The 15,346-nt window shown below is 40.8% G+C and overlaps 1 protein-coding gene and 1 long non-coding RNA gene across 20 annotated transcripts in view; one reads left to right on the top strand and one right to left on the bottom strand.

Annotated features, from left to right (window-relative positions):
- Window positions 1–15,346, top strand: part of LOC127164348 (NACHT, LRR and PYD domains-containing protein 3) — a 1,126,570-nt gene that overhangs the window by 275,483 nt on the left and 835,741 nt on the right. For 2 of the 19 annotated variants that reach the window (XM_051108238.1, XM_051108239.1), the window contains one exon: window positions 6,288–6,403. The exons of the other annotated variants lie outside the window; for them this stretch is intronic. The gene's annotated coding sequence lies outside the window, so the exon portion shown is untranslated. The remainder of the gene's footprint in view (window positions 1–6,287; window positions 6,404–15,346) is intronic. 19 annotated transcript variants of the gene reach the window in all.
- LOC127164356 (uncharacterized) overlaps window positions 1–15,346 on the bottom strand; it is a 268,320-nt gene that overhangs the window by 227,401 nt on the left and 25,573 nt on the right. The window lies entirely within an intron of this gene.

Genomic DNA, 15,346 nt, shown 5'->3' on the forward strand with positions numbered 1-15,346 from the left:
GCAGAAACTGCACTCATAAAAATCACTAGTGACCTCCTCATGGCAGCTGATAAGCCAGACAGCAAAAATATGTGCAAAATATGCAAGCTTTGTAGGGCCCACGAAACACCAGGTCAGCGATTATGAAAACATGAATGTTCCTTTCTTTTAATGTGTTGCGCTGTCGTCCTTTATATGTAAAAATCAGTCAAATCATGTAACGTGAATGTCGTACAGTCTCTTGCTCAAGACTTCTAGACGAGTTGAAAGCATACCATGCCACAGAACAGACACTGTTTCTCAAGTGCTTTCTGTAAGCGTTATTCGAGATGCTGGGCAAATGTGTTTCACTCATTTGTTCACAAGCAAGCTTTTAGTTCTGAACCTTCCCCACTGAACACTGGTGTGCCCCAGGGCTCTGTCCTGGGACCCCTTCTTTTCATCATTTACCTTCTTCCGTTTGGCAATATCTTTAGTGAATACAACATCTTTTCCCACTGTTATGCAGATGACACCCAACTCCACCCTCCTTTCTCCCTCATTGACTGCTTCAATGAACTTAAATCCTGGTTTTCCTGCAGTTTTTTCAAACAGTGACAAAACAGAATTTCTTCTAATTGGCACTAAATCCACCTTCTCCAAAACTGACAGTTTTTCCCATTTCAACCGTCTGCCCATGGTTATTGAAGCTCTGAGACCGGCAAAAGCAGCCACCAAATCCTCAGTACTCATTTTGCTGGTCTGATGCTTTTGACAAAGTTAACCACTAGAACCTCCTGTTAACCCTCATGAAGAGGGTAGAGACTGGGTTAAATGCTACACAAAATACTTGTTTTGTTTGGCTATTTACTGTTTATCAGAATGACTGACAAAAGACCAACCTGTTTGTTTCTCAGTATCTTCCTGTTTGACTCGGAATGATTGTTCAATCTTCACGTCTTCATTCTCCTCATCTTTGTTTGTTGTTCCTCAGTATCTTCATGTCTGACTCTGAAAGCTTCTTCAATCTTCATGTTTTCACTCTCCTCTTTAATAAACACCATCTTCAACGGTGTCACGTAGATCTCAGTTGTTTTTTTTGTTTTTTTTTTTTCTTTGTGTTTAAGATGAGAATAGTTAACAGACTGAAAAATGAATGCAAACTTAAGCAGTCAATGCACTAGTAAGCGAGTCAGAGTGAGAATTAATGGACCTAAATGACCTGACTAGACCAAAACACACTCAAAATTAAAGCTGCACGCAGTGTTGAAAGGCCTTCACAACACCCGATGGCTTTAGGAAAACAGCGGACGGTGAGCAATGTGCACTTAAAGTGTTAATATAGGAGGAATATGTCAAAGTAATTGATATGAGCATTGATATTCCTGCTGCCAGCTGATGGCGCTATGACTATTAACTGTATTCTGGCATGTAGATGTCTTCACGTCAGGACTTTTAGCAAACATATGAAGTTTGGTGCAGATTGAACATGGAACATGAACTTGTTTGAGTTAAGTGTGAATAATAAAACAAAATAACACCACCAACAATAATAATAATAATAATAATAATAATAAATATAGCTGCAAGCAGCAATTACCGGGGTTCAAGCATCTAAAGCCTTCAAGATTTTATGGTTTTAGTGTGTAGTCCAAACCAAAATGTATGGCTAACAGCACAACACATCCACGATGGAGAACACGCTCACAAACACACACATACACAGAAATGAAATGGTTAAACTTATATTAATGCTCATTAAAGATGATTAGAGACAGACACATTTTGTTGCACATTTAGATTTCTGAAACAAATGATCAACAAAACAACAAAACTCTTATTGCAAGTCTTCTCTTTTAGAGTTTAAATGGAGTTTAAATTTTCAGTTTTATAACCTCAAAACATAATTGGCATAATTGTAAAACACTCATATGTCTGTATGAATACAGTGGTAAACGTTTAAAATATGATCATACATGCAATGATAATGAATTTATCATGTCTAAATGCCAATCTTGAAGAAGAAAGAACTGAAAAATACTATATCAGTGATTTTAATGAGCCCATTAGTTGTCTTCTAGTGCCATCTAGTGGTTATAATTAATCACTGCAGAGACCTTACCATGTGCATAATAGTTGTTAAAGTTTCTAACTATTATAGTGCCATTTTTTTCCCCCAATTTCCATAAAATGTTGTATGATTGTTTAGAATTAAATCATGCATCAGTTTACACAGTTTGGGGTTTTCTTTTAAGATTTATAGGCTTTTGGGTACACTTGTTACGAATCGGTGACCTGCGGTCCGCTCACCACCAGATGTCGCTTTCACCCTGTCACAACACTCAGACTGTTGCACCACACCCTGGACTACATTCCCCATCATTCAGTGCGCTGATTGGGTCAACACCTGAGACCAATCAGCGGCGCTATAAAAGCCCCGGTCTTTCCCCATACAGATCACGGAGTATTGTGATTAGTATTATTGTTGTGATTTCCTTTGTTATCGTTCCTAGTTCCCTGTTCCCTTGTTCCCTTGCTTCCTAGTTTCCCTCTGTTTAGTTCTCTCGCCTGGCCATCTCGTCTCATCTGTCTCGCCGCCTGCCTATTGGACTCTAGCTCGTTGCTTGGATAATTCTCTCGTCTCGTCCCTTTATGGATAATGTTCGCCGCTAATTGACCCACGCCTGCCTTACGGACTGTTCTTGTGTTTTTACTCCTTATACATCTGTTTGCTACTGTTTGACCCTACCTGCCTGACCATGCCTTTGTCTCATCGATTTAATAAAAGCTCGCAAATGGATCCGCTCGCCTCTCGTCTCACTCATTCCGTTACAACACTATATAAAGACCACATTTTTAAATGACCCTGTCATAGCTGTCCAAATGCAAATATTTAGCATTATATTTGAGAATTAGCAACCTGGAGAGTCTAGAGGATTGTACTGCACTGATTTGTTTTTTCATTTTGAGTTTAAAAGCTAGGGCTAGTTGGAGAATAGAGAACGTTTCATGGCTCTGTGCTGCCTTACTTATTGATCACACCTGATTCTGATCACCAGCTCGTTAAATGAGAGCTCCATGAACTGACTGGAGTGCACTACATAAGAAATACATACCTTATTGGCCACACCTGAGAAAGCTCATCAGCTCGTTAGAAGAGAGCTCCATGAACTGAATGGATTGTGTCAGATCAGAGCTAATGAATGGTCCTCTGCTGCCATGTACTGAGTATAATGGCAATTACAGGGACTTCATCATTGAAATGTACTGGTTTTAACCTTTATAACTGTCATAGCACCAATTTTTGCCCGATCTGCACAAAATTTTGCAAGCTTGTTTGGAATTATATGACACATGACCTTGCATAATTTCATTAAGTTTTGAGTTGTCATTTAGGATTTACAGACTTTTGGGTACACTAGGTAAACGACAACATTTTCAATGACCATGTTAAAGCTGTCCAAATTAGAAATGTTCAACAGTTTTTTGATAATTATTGATCTAGAGAGTCCAGAGAATATTACTGCAGTCCACTACGTGCTTGAACCCCTAATAATAATAATCATAATCATAAACTGAGCAATTCCAAGAGAGTCCTCGCACATTTGTCCTTTGGCCCTAACTAGCACTACAAATTAATAAAAGAATGCAAATTAAAGGCCAATGAACTTTATGCCTAAATTTTCTGTACAATTATTTTTTTTCAGTTAAAATTTGGTTTAAATGCTTTAAAAAATTGTCATATATATATATATATATATATATATATATATATATATATATATATATAAGCACTCACTTTAACTTTTAAGAGAGTTTAACTTTTTAGTTATTTCAGCCATATTTTATCACCGTTCAGCCATAACAGCTGTTTTGTAAACAGCTTTGGAATTTATCCTAAATTTATTCAGATTCACTTTCTGCACTATTTGGCATGATTTCCAAAGTCTTTTGTAATCAAAGCTTTGTTTTTATATTTAGGGGTTCGAGCACGCAGTTTTTTCATTTTCACTCATCGTCGCGAAGGGGCCCCAAAAAGTTTGTCAGGTGGGGGGCCATTTTTAATAAAATGGCTATAATTCATGAACCAAATGAGATATCTTCATTAAACTTGGTACATATGTGTATAAGCTCAATCTTTGGTCAAATAAAAAAAATTGCACAGCTCTGCCACTTGGTGGCGCTATAAGCCTGAAAAAACATAAAAATGACTATAACTATGCAATCGTTGGTCCGATCGACCTGAAAATTGGTATGCAGTGTCTCTGTCCAATGTGCCATAAGGGTCTATGAGGACATTGGCGTATCTCAAAAAACGAATGAATTTTGAGCACCTATTAGACAAGGTTAACGGAGGCCGATCGGAACGAAACTCACCGGGCATGTTTGACTCATGGCCCTAAAGGTCTGTAAGAATTTTGAAAGAAATCGGCCACTAGTTGGCGCTAACAAGTTTTATGGCTCTGTAATCACGTAGTGTTTCACACATCCACACAATATGCATATCATTTGATAGATGTCCTCATGATGAACAACTTTGCCTCAAGAACCATTGCTGTCAATCAAATCGTTCATTAAATATTCACAAATATGTGAAAAACCTACTTTTGCGAACTAGTCCTAGGTTTTTCGCTCAATCTCAGTCAAACCACTGCTGTAATATTCTCTGGACTCTTTAGATCAATAATTATCAAAAAAATGTTGAATTTTGTCCTTCAGTTAGCTATAACGGGGTCATTTACAAAAGGGGCGTGGCCACATATACCCGAAAGCCTATAAAACCTAAACGAAAACTCAAAACTTTATGAAAATTGGTGAGAACATGTGTCAGATGACTCTTAACAAGCATGGAAAGTTTCGTGAAGATCGGACCATAGGTGGCGCTATAGCAGTTAAAAAGGCTTTAAAAACACAAGCTGTGTATGGTAAATGGCTTCAAATGGCTAAATAAATGCACATATATTCACACAAACACTAGATCTTCATATCATCATTCTGTAATCACGTAGTGTTTCACACATCCACACAATATGCATATCATTTGATAGATCTCCTCATGATGAACAACTTTGCCTCAAGAACCATTGCTGTCATTCAAGTCTTTCATTAAATATTCACAAATATGTTAAAAACCTACTTTTGCAAACTAGTCCTAGGTTTTCTACTCAATCTTGAGCAGACCACTGCAATAATATTCTCTGGACTCCCTAGATCAATAATTATCAAAAAATTATCAAAAACCTATAAAACCTAAACGAAGACTAAAAACTTTACGAAAATTGGTGAGATCATGTGTCACGTGATTCTTAACAAGCATGCAAAGTTTCATGGAGATCGAACCATAGGTGGCACTATAACAGTTAGATTATAGATTTCTATGGTAAATGGCATCAAACTGTTAAAAACTGCTTATCTATTCACACAAACACTAGATCTTCATATCATATGATATATTCCCTATATATATAACATAGCTGCAAGCAGCAATTACCGGGGTTCGAGCATATAAAGCCTTTAAGGTGCTATGCAAAGTTGTTCAGAATAGAAGGCACCTGAAATTATAGAACCAATCATTATTTTCAAAACTCAAATGAAATGCAAATACTTTGTTTCTAAACACTTTAATCGAATATCTAATAAAATTAAGCATGTTGGGCAATTAATTAATTTAAATATAAATCATGGTCACACCACATGACATTTTTTTACAGCCAATGCATCTAGATGAAAAGATTTGATTCAGGTTTGGATAGAAACCCAGCTACTGTTTTGAGTTTTAAAAACTGTATTTGTTTATTATTATTTGCCAGTGAGTAAACAGCTGTTTATGATGAACAGGAACTGAAATGAGATGCAAGTTTAGTGTTTACTCACAAAAACTCTTTATTATTGTAGTTAAAAACATTACAGTGTTACATTCATTAACTAATAACTAATTTCACAGTTCTCTGTATAAATGTCTAAACCGGTCGCACTGAATTAAAAACTTAAAACAATTAAAAACAAACCTTTCTTCAGCAGAAACACAGATGCAGGAGTCCGGCGCAGCCTTATGACATCATGTCGCCACACCAAAATAAAAGTCCTGTTCATACACAAAAAATGATCATAGAAATTTACATACAGAAAACACATTCAAATGGTTAGATAATGGATGGATTTAAAGTATAAATCACAGATTTCCAAAGCTATCAATACCACTTTTTTCAAAAGCTTCTGGCTTATATCTAAATGTATTAAAGTGTGAAGGGATCACAACTGTAGCACCAAGCACTGAGCATGTGTAATATTCTCAATCATTAATAAAGTCAATGATCTTTATCTCTTAGGTTTATGTTCTGAAAAAATGCTTTAGAAGAATGCGAAAATGAAAGCAGTTTGAGAGGAACGTCCTCTTGAGAGTTCAGTGGAGGAGCAAGTAACATCTACATCATCACTATTTGTGGTTAGTAAATACTTCATGAAATACTGACTATTGATTTAAAATTGTGATGTATTGATTATACATGTATAGTACCAGACAACATTGTGTGTGTCAATTGTTTTTTTTTTTTTTTTTTTTTTTTGGTTGCTAACAAAACTCAAAGCAATTGCTGGGAACACTTTATTTTAGGGGTCCATGATTCTGCTGTATTTAAGCACTAACACACCAAAAATTTACTTCAGTAGTGTTGTATTACTGGCTGTAATTACTGGCTTATTTAGGTGAACACTATGAACATCAGTGCCATAAAAATCAATAACTAATGTGGATGTACTTTTCACTTGAGAACAGGGGGTCAAACTCTCTTTATTACACTATTTTAAACACAATGATTCATATTGTTCACAGAGATAGATAGTAGTCAGCATGTTGCTAGCATGTTATTAGGATGATTAACAAGTTACTAGCATGTTGTTAGCATGATTAGAATGTTGTAAGCATTATTAGCATGTTGCTAGCATGTTTCTAGCATGATTAACAAGTTACTGGCATGTTGCTAGCACGTTCCTAACATGATTCTTGTGTTACTGGCATGTTGCTAGCATGATTAGCATGTTGCTAGCATGTTTCTAACGTGATTAACATATTGTTAACGTGTTGTAGAATTTCTCAAAATAAATAGCTCTGAAGAGGTTTTGAAGCCAGATAGACCTTTATTAACAGGTTAACAAAAGGCCGAGTAATGTTCGAACACCACTCCTGAAGCATTCCATATATGCACTGTTGTATTTTTTACCATATATGAATTCCTGAAGGTTGATCAATAGCTATCATGTATTTCTAGCTTCTATGTTTTATACTGATTCAAGATTAATGAAAATCTTCTACATCTCCCCCCTCTGGGACTTACTTAAGTCCCACCTTACTCACTTTTTCCAGAATGTAGTTTCACAATCCAGGATTCTCAGTTCTTATATTATTGTGACTAAAATAAGTCACACAAATTCTTTATCAATGACTTAATTATAGAACCACACTCCAGGGGACATCAGAACCAAACATCTCCCCTCACCATTCTTCATTGTACTAGAGAGGCAGAAGGGAGTAAAAGATTCTGATTCCTTAACGTTTTGAAAATATTAGAAATATTAACATATAAAATACATCACCCAGATTCAAAATGAAACAAAGCATAAGATGTTTCAACCTAGATATTTTGTGCTATGCTTTGTGCTCTTTTGTGCTATGCTTCCTACTTCCCTATAATTCATCATCTTCCAAATTTCCTCATAATTTTAGATATTATAGTCAATGTTTCTACAATATTGATAGATTTTGCTCTGTTGACTTGTGGTGTCGTTCAAAAACTAAAAAGTTAATTGAGGGAAAATCAGGTAGGCGTTGTCCGTTGACTTTCTTCATTAGGTGGACTAGGCATGTGATGGTATTGGTCCATGCTGTTATGTCCATTTTTCTTACTTGTGGGAGTCTCTTTACTCTTGACACAGTTCCTTATTGATCTTTTTCAGGAGTTTTTAGTAATGTGCTCTTCTTCATTATTCATTCTCAGATATATTTAGTCACCTTAGTCACCTTTCCCTTAGTCTGCTGCCTTCTTGTTTTTGCTTAAGTAGCATCATTGCAGTGATTAACTGAATTATTTGCTCAGCATTCTGGATTAGAGCTCCATCACTCTCAAGTCTCTTTGTGTCCGTTTACTCTCTGCTTCAATTTTCTCTTTTTCTTTTATTTCTTTTATCTTTTCATTTTTTTTCCTAACTCATTGGCTCACATCTTCTTCATGTGAAGAGTTTGGTCATCCTGTTAGCTATTTATCATTCATTCCATCTTCATCAGCGATTGGTTGCCATGGTCTTTCCCTGTTTGCATGGTAGGGTCCTCATTCCATAGTTGGTTGGTGTATTTTAAAACTAGAGGTGTGGTCTCCGATGTCATTCGGCAACCATTTTGCTGACCAATGCACAGTCCTCCTCTGAGATCTCAACCCATCCTCACTGGCTCTTATTGTTGGAGCCAACCTTCCTGGAATTAAGCCGCTGTTCTCTGTAAATGAGACTTTAACTATTTTGTTAGTGACAACATGAATTTCATCATTTACTGTCCTTCTCAATGTCACCTGTGGAGACTGTGCAGTATGTGGGCTCAATGCTCTCCTGGCCTTTTTTTTTTTTTAATTTTCTTCAGTGTTTACATGCTTTTATTACCAGTAAGGTTTAATTCCATCTCATTTTCTGTCTTATACAATTTGACTTTTCAACATTTGATTTACATTTTCTCCTTCTCAAGTTATTCTTCACAACTGGCTAATTTGACTTCATTATTTCTTTCTTATCAGTATGGCATCCGGAAAGCATTCAGCCCACTTTTGCTCAAGTTAACAGTTATAAACCAACATTTTATACTTTTGACAAGCATCAGCTTGATGTTGATATGCTGAAAAGAAAGTTTGATTAAGCTTTTGCTATTGTTAAGCCATGCTATTACGCTGTGCATGTGTGGCACTATTTCTTTCTGCCACAATAATAACCCAAATTCATTTATAGTTGTTATTTTTATTGGGCATTATCTGCCCTGTGGGCCCACATATTAAAGTCCAGATATTATTCAAATGTAGAAGACGTCTCAGGTTACGTATGTAACCTTGGTTCCCTGAGAAGGGAACGAGACACTGCGTCCTCTAGGGGGCGCTAGGGGGAACGCCGTCAGCGTGACCCGTGTCTGAAGTATATATACAAAACAACAACAAAGTTGGCCGGCGACAGCCTATGACGTCACTGCCGGCGCGACTCGTCGCTGCCGGCGCGTCACTACCGGTGCGACCACAGTATAAAAGGACACCGGTAGACCAGGACGGCCGCTTCTTCGTCTGAAGCTCACATCCTGAAGCATGGCCCCGAGCCTAGAGGACGCAGTGTCTCGTTCCCTTCTCAGGGAACCAAGGTTACATACGTAACCTGAGACGTTCCCTTTCGAGGAACTCGAACTGCGTCCTCTAGGGGGCGCTAGGGGGAACGGTTATACCCACGCTGCCATGCTGAGGGGAGTGCCTGACTTCCAGAGAGACAGGCACTAAGTACCAACTCCCTAGGCCTTAAGGGAGTCGCCCCTAGGATAAAGAGATGGCTGTCAGTGACATATCCCCTACGGCCAGAGCTTAGGCTGCATACCCAACTTACCTGTAGGGCAGATATCGGCCCGGGGTAGAGCCCAAGCTTGGAAACAAAGTATTCCTTTAAGGGGATACGGCCAGAAGCCTAGGATACCCAGGTTGGCCTGTCACACAGGGGCTACTGCAGCCCTGCACGACTCCCTCAGAAGTCGTACACAGAACGCAAGTGGTAACTCCCTGCTCAACCCGGTTGAGCGAGCATAAAATGCGCACCGGAACTAGGGCGCGTAAAAAACGTTCTTTTAGCCTGGCAGAAGCTCTGGAGATGGACCCGAGATGACCGGGCTTTAGACCACCTCGAGAAAGGGTACGGGCAATAGCGCGTGAATCCCTACCATAAAGGATTTTAGAATGGACGCAGAACACATACCACAGTTTTTCGTGGATTTTAGAAAAGTGCCCAAAGGTTAATGTGTGCACTTACCATATACATGGATTTGAGAAAGCGCCCACAAACGTGTGGGCCTATTTTTAGACGTACCGTTGAGAAACGGTGGAATAAGAAGACCCTCAGGGTGAGGGGAGCACTGCCGGCTTAACAAGGCTCTAAGGGGAAGGCAGTAGGGGCGCATCTAGCCTCCCAATTAGGCAAAGCTCAAAGCAAAACCCTCAAGGAGAGGGGAGCACAAAGATGCCAAGCAGATAGAGGCCGCGGCTATCTATCCACTAAAACTGCCAAGAGCCGATACACTTACACTGCCTTATCTTGTGTGGCTATCGCGACAGGCTTCTACTCCCATGGACAGGAGGAGCCACTGATCCCCCCAGGGGGACGAGCTCAGAGACCCTTTCCGTAGAAAGGGGAGCATCACCGCGCCCTGTACAGAAGCCTTGGATGAGATCTGACCCGTGAAAGTTCCCTTTGGCCTGGGGAAGGCAGTAAGGGCGAACCTCAGTTGCCCAATGGGGCAGTGCTCAGGTAAACCCTCGATGGGAGGGGAGCACCCTATGCAGTAGCCGCAGCTAACTGTCTAATAATACTGCCCTGAAGCTGATATACGTACCAAGGAAAGGTAGTGTATCGAGACCGGGTTCCACTCCCGAGACACGGGAGGGACACCTGATCTCTCCAAGGGAGACGAACTCTAGCAAAAACCCTTTCCGCAGAAAGGGGAGCATCGTCGCACACTCCCAGGAAGAGATACGGGAATCAGAAATGACGGGGAGCCACCTCTACAAGACTGCACAGAAAGCAGTCACATCCCCAGCCCTCAGGCTGTTCTGTGGGTAACCTCTCAAGGGGTATAAGCCCTTCTCACCCCACACAGACCTATGCTTACCTCCTCGATGGAAAGCATGGGCCCTGCTCAACCAAGACCCGCAGAGCCTTGGGACCAAGGGCCAAGAATGCTTAGCTGAAGGCTCCTCGGAGCACTCAGAGGGTTTCCACAGAAACAGCTCTGACTTGAGAAACAGTGAAATAGCGTGACCAAGCCCACTCCTCGGAGGGGCGACCGCTAGATCACCAGATGGCATAGGTAGGAGGTCTGTGTGAAGGGCGGAAACCCCGCAACCGAAGCCTCTCAGGGCAGGATGAAGACAGAGGGTCTCAACCCGGTGGTCAATGTGTCTATCCAAAATGTCCAGGAGCTCCCTGTGAAAAGAGATTCTGAAGAGCTTACCCAGACGCAGGACCGAAGTCCTAGTTTTTCTCAGTGCTGTAAAGGGAACCTGAAAGCTTCCTATTCGAAAACGGGAGGCAGACCCAGGCAAGCAGCCCATAACCATGATTGAAGATCAGAGGGGGGTGCTCGAAGAGGACCTACCAAGGAAGGCACAAAAACAGGACCCAATTGTACACAGCATGGTAGACACATTAAACATGAGTCGTACTCACCCCACCATGGTTCCTGCACATAACTCCAGAAGACTCAGAAAATCCTTCTGAGAAACCATCTAGACCATTACTATGACCTGTCAGGGGAGATTAAGAAGAGACCAGGTTATAGGGGAGTACAGCAAATCATAAAAAATGGGCTGTCTACCCTGCTTTCATTTTTCGTAGGGGAAGACAGCACTCACCTGGTTACCTCAAAGAGATCGCTTATTAGAAACCCTAAAAAGGGGAGCGACCACCAAGCTAGAAATATGATTCATAGTTAGACATGAAAAATGGATCGAACTCACCCATCCATGGTTCCCGTTTCGCATCAAACTGTGAGAGGAGGCCGAAAGGCCGAGGCAGACCATCAGTAAAGGTTGCTTTTTAACAAAAAAGCCAACCTAAAACATCATAGGTCCGGCAGGGGTGCGCAGGAAAAGTACCACCAAACCTCAGTCAGGTGGAGAGACTAATATGAAGGGGGAATTAAGAGGAGGGAGACAGGAGCCCCCAAAGGAAGATAAGCAGAAGCTATCTTCTACTCTGACCCCGGCGAGCACGCTGTCTCGTCTGGATCACTTCCCTCAGGTCCTGTCTACCTCCTCTAGACCCACGCTTCCTCCCGGAACCACCCGCAGGTGGGGGAGGGGCGCGAGTGGCCACACTAGTCTTCTGGGCCTGTCTTCGTCCCTCAGAACGAGACGGGCCAGGACCCCCATACTGTTCGGGCTCAGATCTGGACCTTCGTGGAATGAAGGTTTTGAAGGCCACTGAGCGCGCCCTCGCCTCCCTGAACTTCTCAACCACCGTCTCGACGGAGGTACCAAAAATTCGGAAGGCGAGACTGGTGCGTCGAGAAGAAAGCCCCTCTCTTTCTTCCCGAGGTCAGCCAAGTTCACCCACAGATGTCTCTCCGTAACCACCATGGCCCCCATAGACCTGCCCATGGCAGTGGCGGCCTGCTTGGTGGCACGGAGAGCGAGATCCGTGGTGCGGCGCAGCTCAGCAACCTCATCCGGGGAAAGACCCTGACCCTTATCCAGATCTTTCAGCAAGTCAGCCTGGTAGGCTTGAAGCACCGCCATAGTGTGCAACGCACCCACAGCCTGACCTGCTGCTGCATACGCCCTGCCATTCAAACGAGATGTTACTTGAAGGGGAATGGATGGCAGGGAGGGAGTCTTCAGGGAAGATGCCTTACCTACAGAGAGATAGCTGGCCAGCGTCTCTTCTACAGGTGGCATCCTCTGATAGCCGTGAGGAAAACGGCCTCCTCCATACCTTCTCGATCTCCGTATGCAGATCGGGAAGGAATGGAAGACTCACCTGGGCCGGGAGGTTATGATCAGAAAGACATCGAGACGACCCCGAGGCGCCACCTCTCTGGCTCGCTTCCACGGCAAGTCAAGCCTTACCGTGGCGCGATCCATAACCTCCCACGACGAGTCGCGCCGGCAGTGACGTCATAGGCTGTCGCCGGCCAACTTTGTTGTTGTTTTGTATATATACTTCAGACACGGGTCACGCTGACGGCGTTCCCCCTAGCGCCCCCTAGAGGACGCAGTTCGAGTTCCTCGAAAGGGAACAGCTGTTTTGGCAAATAAATGATTTGCCTTAGTATCTCTTCAGACACTATCTTTCATTCCATTGACACACTGGCCATCATTCACACACATTTGCACTCTTCTGGCCATCACGTTCTTGCGTACTGCTTTTTATTGGGAACATACAGTTTTTACAGTGGAATTCCACACATCTTTGTTGTTGTTAACAGCTATAGGACACAGGCACTGTGTCACTCCCCAATCACTTGTTTAAATAATTTAATGTTTTAGAATATTGGGCCTGGGCATGGAGCAATTAAGATAGCCAACTGTAATTTCTCAAATGCCTTTATTCTTTGTGCTCTTCAAATATTGCCAATTTCTTTTAGTTGTTACCTATGAGCTAAAGTAAATAAGAGATCTCTGCATAATTCTTGGATCCATGGCCGATAACCTTTATATCTCATTACCCCAGTGATGACAACATGTTTGATTTAATTTCTTTCATAAATATATTTTCTTTCTAATTATTTTGTTTAACCTAACCCTAGAAAATTACCATCAAACAAGATGGAGTGGCCAGTAGTGCTGTTTTGTAACTGTATTTTTCTTAGATCACCTTTGTCTGTTTCTTTAATTCTTCTTTGTCAGAGAATAATTCAGTTGTGTTTCCTCTGAATAATGCTTTAAATGTAACCCTCACTATACCCAATCCAGCCTTAGTTAAAACTAATTTTTGTGAGCTGAGCACCCACTTCGTCTATCAATGAAGTTTGGCTGGACAGGTACCTACTAGAAGAGCAGACAGAGAATGTTAGTTTAGCAGAGAATGCAAAGAAGTGAATAGTCAAGATACACTAAATTAATATAATAAATAACAAATTTGGAAAGTTCTCTAGAGTGATCACTGGATATCTCACACCTGTGCTCTCAGAGGAAGGGATGGATGTTCTCCTGTTGGATCATCAGTCTGTTGAAGTCTTTGGCTGTTGCACTGGGTCATCAGCTTGATGTCACTCAAAGGCCGTCAAAGGCTTTGTTGTTCCTGCCACAATTTTACATCTCCTGATGCTCTCTTTGCTTTCAGGAAAAGTCTCAAGTGAAAGTTTCACATTTTCCTGTATTAAGTCAGTCTTTTTCATGTAATGATTCCTCAGAAGTGTCAGCTTTCATTGTCGGGGGCTGAATGCCCATCAGCCACTGTCTCTCCTTCTTCTTTCTGCCGTGTCTTTGCTTTTTCTTCTCTTGTTGCTTCCATTCTTCAAGGCACTGTTCCAGAAATCTTCTGAAATTTGACCACTCAAGAGAACTTTTATTAATTCTAATTCCAATTGTGTTAACACTTTTTTTATGTTTCACCATGTTTGTTTAAGGCTACAAAAATCTCACTGGTTGTCAACAGCATTTCCCCTATTCTATTTTTAGTAAAGCAGTTCTTCGTTGCAGCAAAAGAGCAATTTACTACCTATGCTTATCTAAGCATACTACAAATAAAATTTCCTATATATTAAAAATGTTCTATTATATTTTCCTATACTCACATGCAGGATGCAAAATAATCTTGTAATCGTGAATGCAAATTTCCCATCAGATTTTTACCCTAGTTGAATCATGCAGTCTCATTTACTAAGATACTGTTGTTTTTTAATTTTGGTCACTCATTCTTGCTTTTAATCAACACATTGCACATGTAATTTTCAGTTAATACAATTTTAAATCTCTGCAATGGATTAATTTGCCATTTGTCTTTCAGGGATAATGAGATACCACTTCAGATATAAGATATAGCAAAAATACATTACAGGATTTTGTTAAACTACCCACCATATTTCAGGATTTTTACTAAAAATACCCACCTGTAATATCCGGTACCACAAATAAATTCCCGGACGCTTTAATTCCTTGCTGTCATTTACTATTACAAGACAACTGCAATACAACTACATCGACTCCCTTGCTGTCTAAACAAGCCTCGGTACAGCAAACAGAGACCGCTGTATTACAACAATTAAGGACAAATGCAATGTAATTAAATCTTCATTGCAATAATTCAGACACCTGCACTGCAACTATATTGACTTCGTTCTACGCTTCAAGGCCCCAAATGCATCTAATAAAGACCACTGCATGCAACACTGAATGACAGCCTAGTTTATTCTGGATTCAAAACCCCTTTCTTTTTTCCTTTTAGTTCTTAATTTTGGAAGAGCTTTTAAAGAGTTTTCTTACCACAACAGGCAACTCTGGAGAACAACACACTAACTTTATAAGCAAAACTGCTTACCCTTTTATTGTGGCCATTTGAGTTATTGTCCATAGAGCCCGTTGCAGCTTTTTCACTTTTTTGCCCTGTGTCGTCCTGCCAGGGTCGCCAATTATGTTGTAGAATTTCCTTGCTCAAAATAAAT

The sequence above is a fragment of the Labeo rohita genome, chromosome 4 (assembly GCF_022985175.1).
Source record: "Labeo rohita strain BAU-BD-2019 chromosome 4, IGBB_LRoh.1.0, whole genome shotgun sequence".
NCBI classification, from domain to species: Eukaryota; Metazoa; Chordata; class Actinopteri; order Cypriniformes; family Cyprinidae; genus Labeo; species Labeo rohita.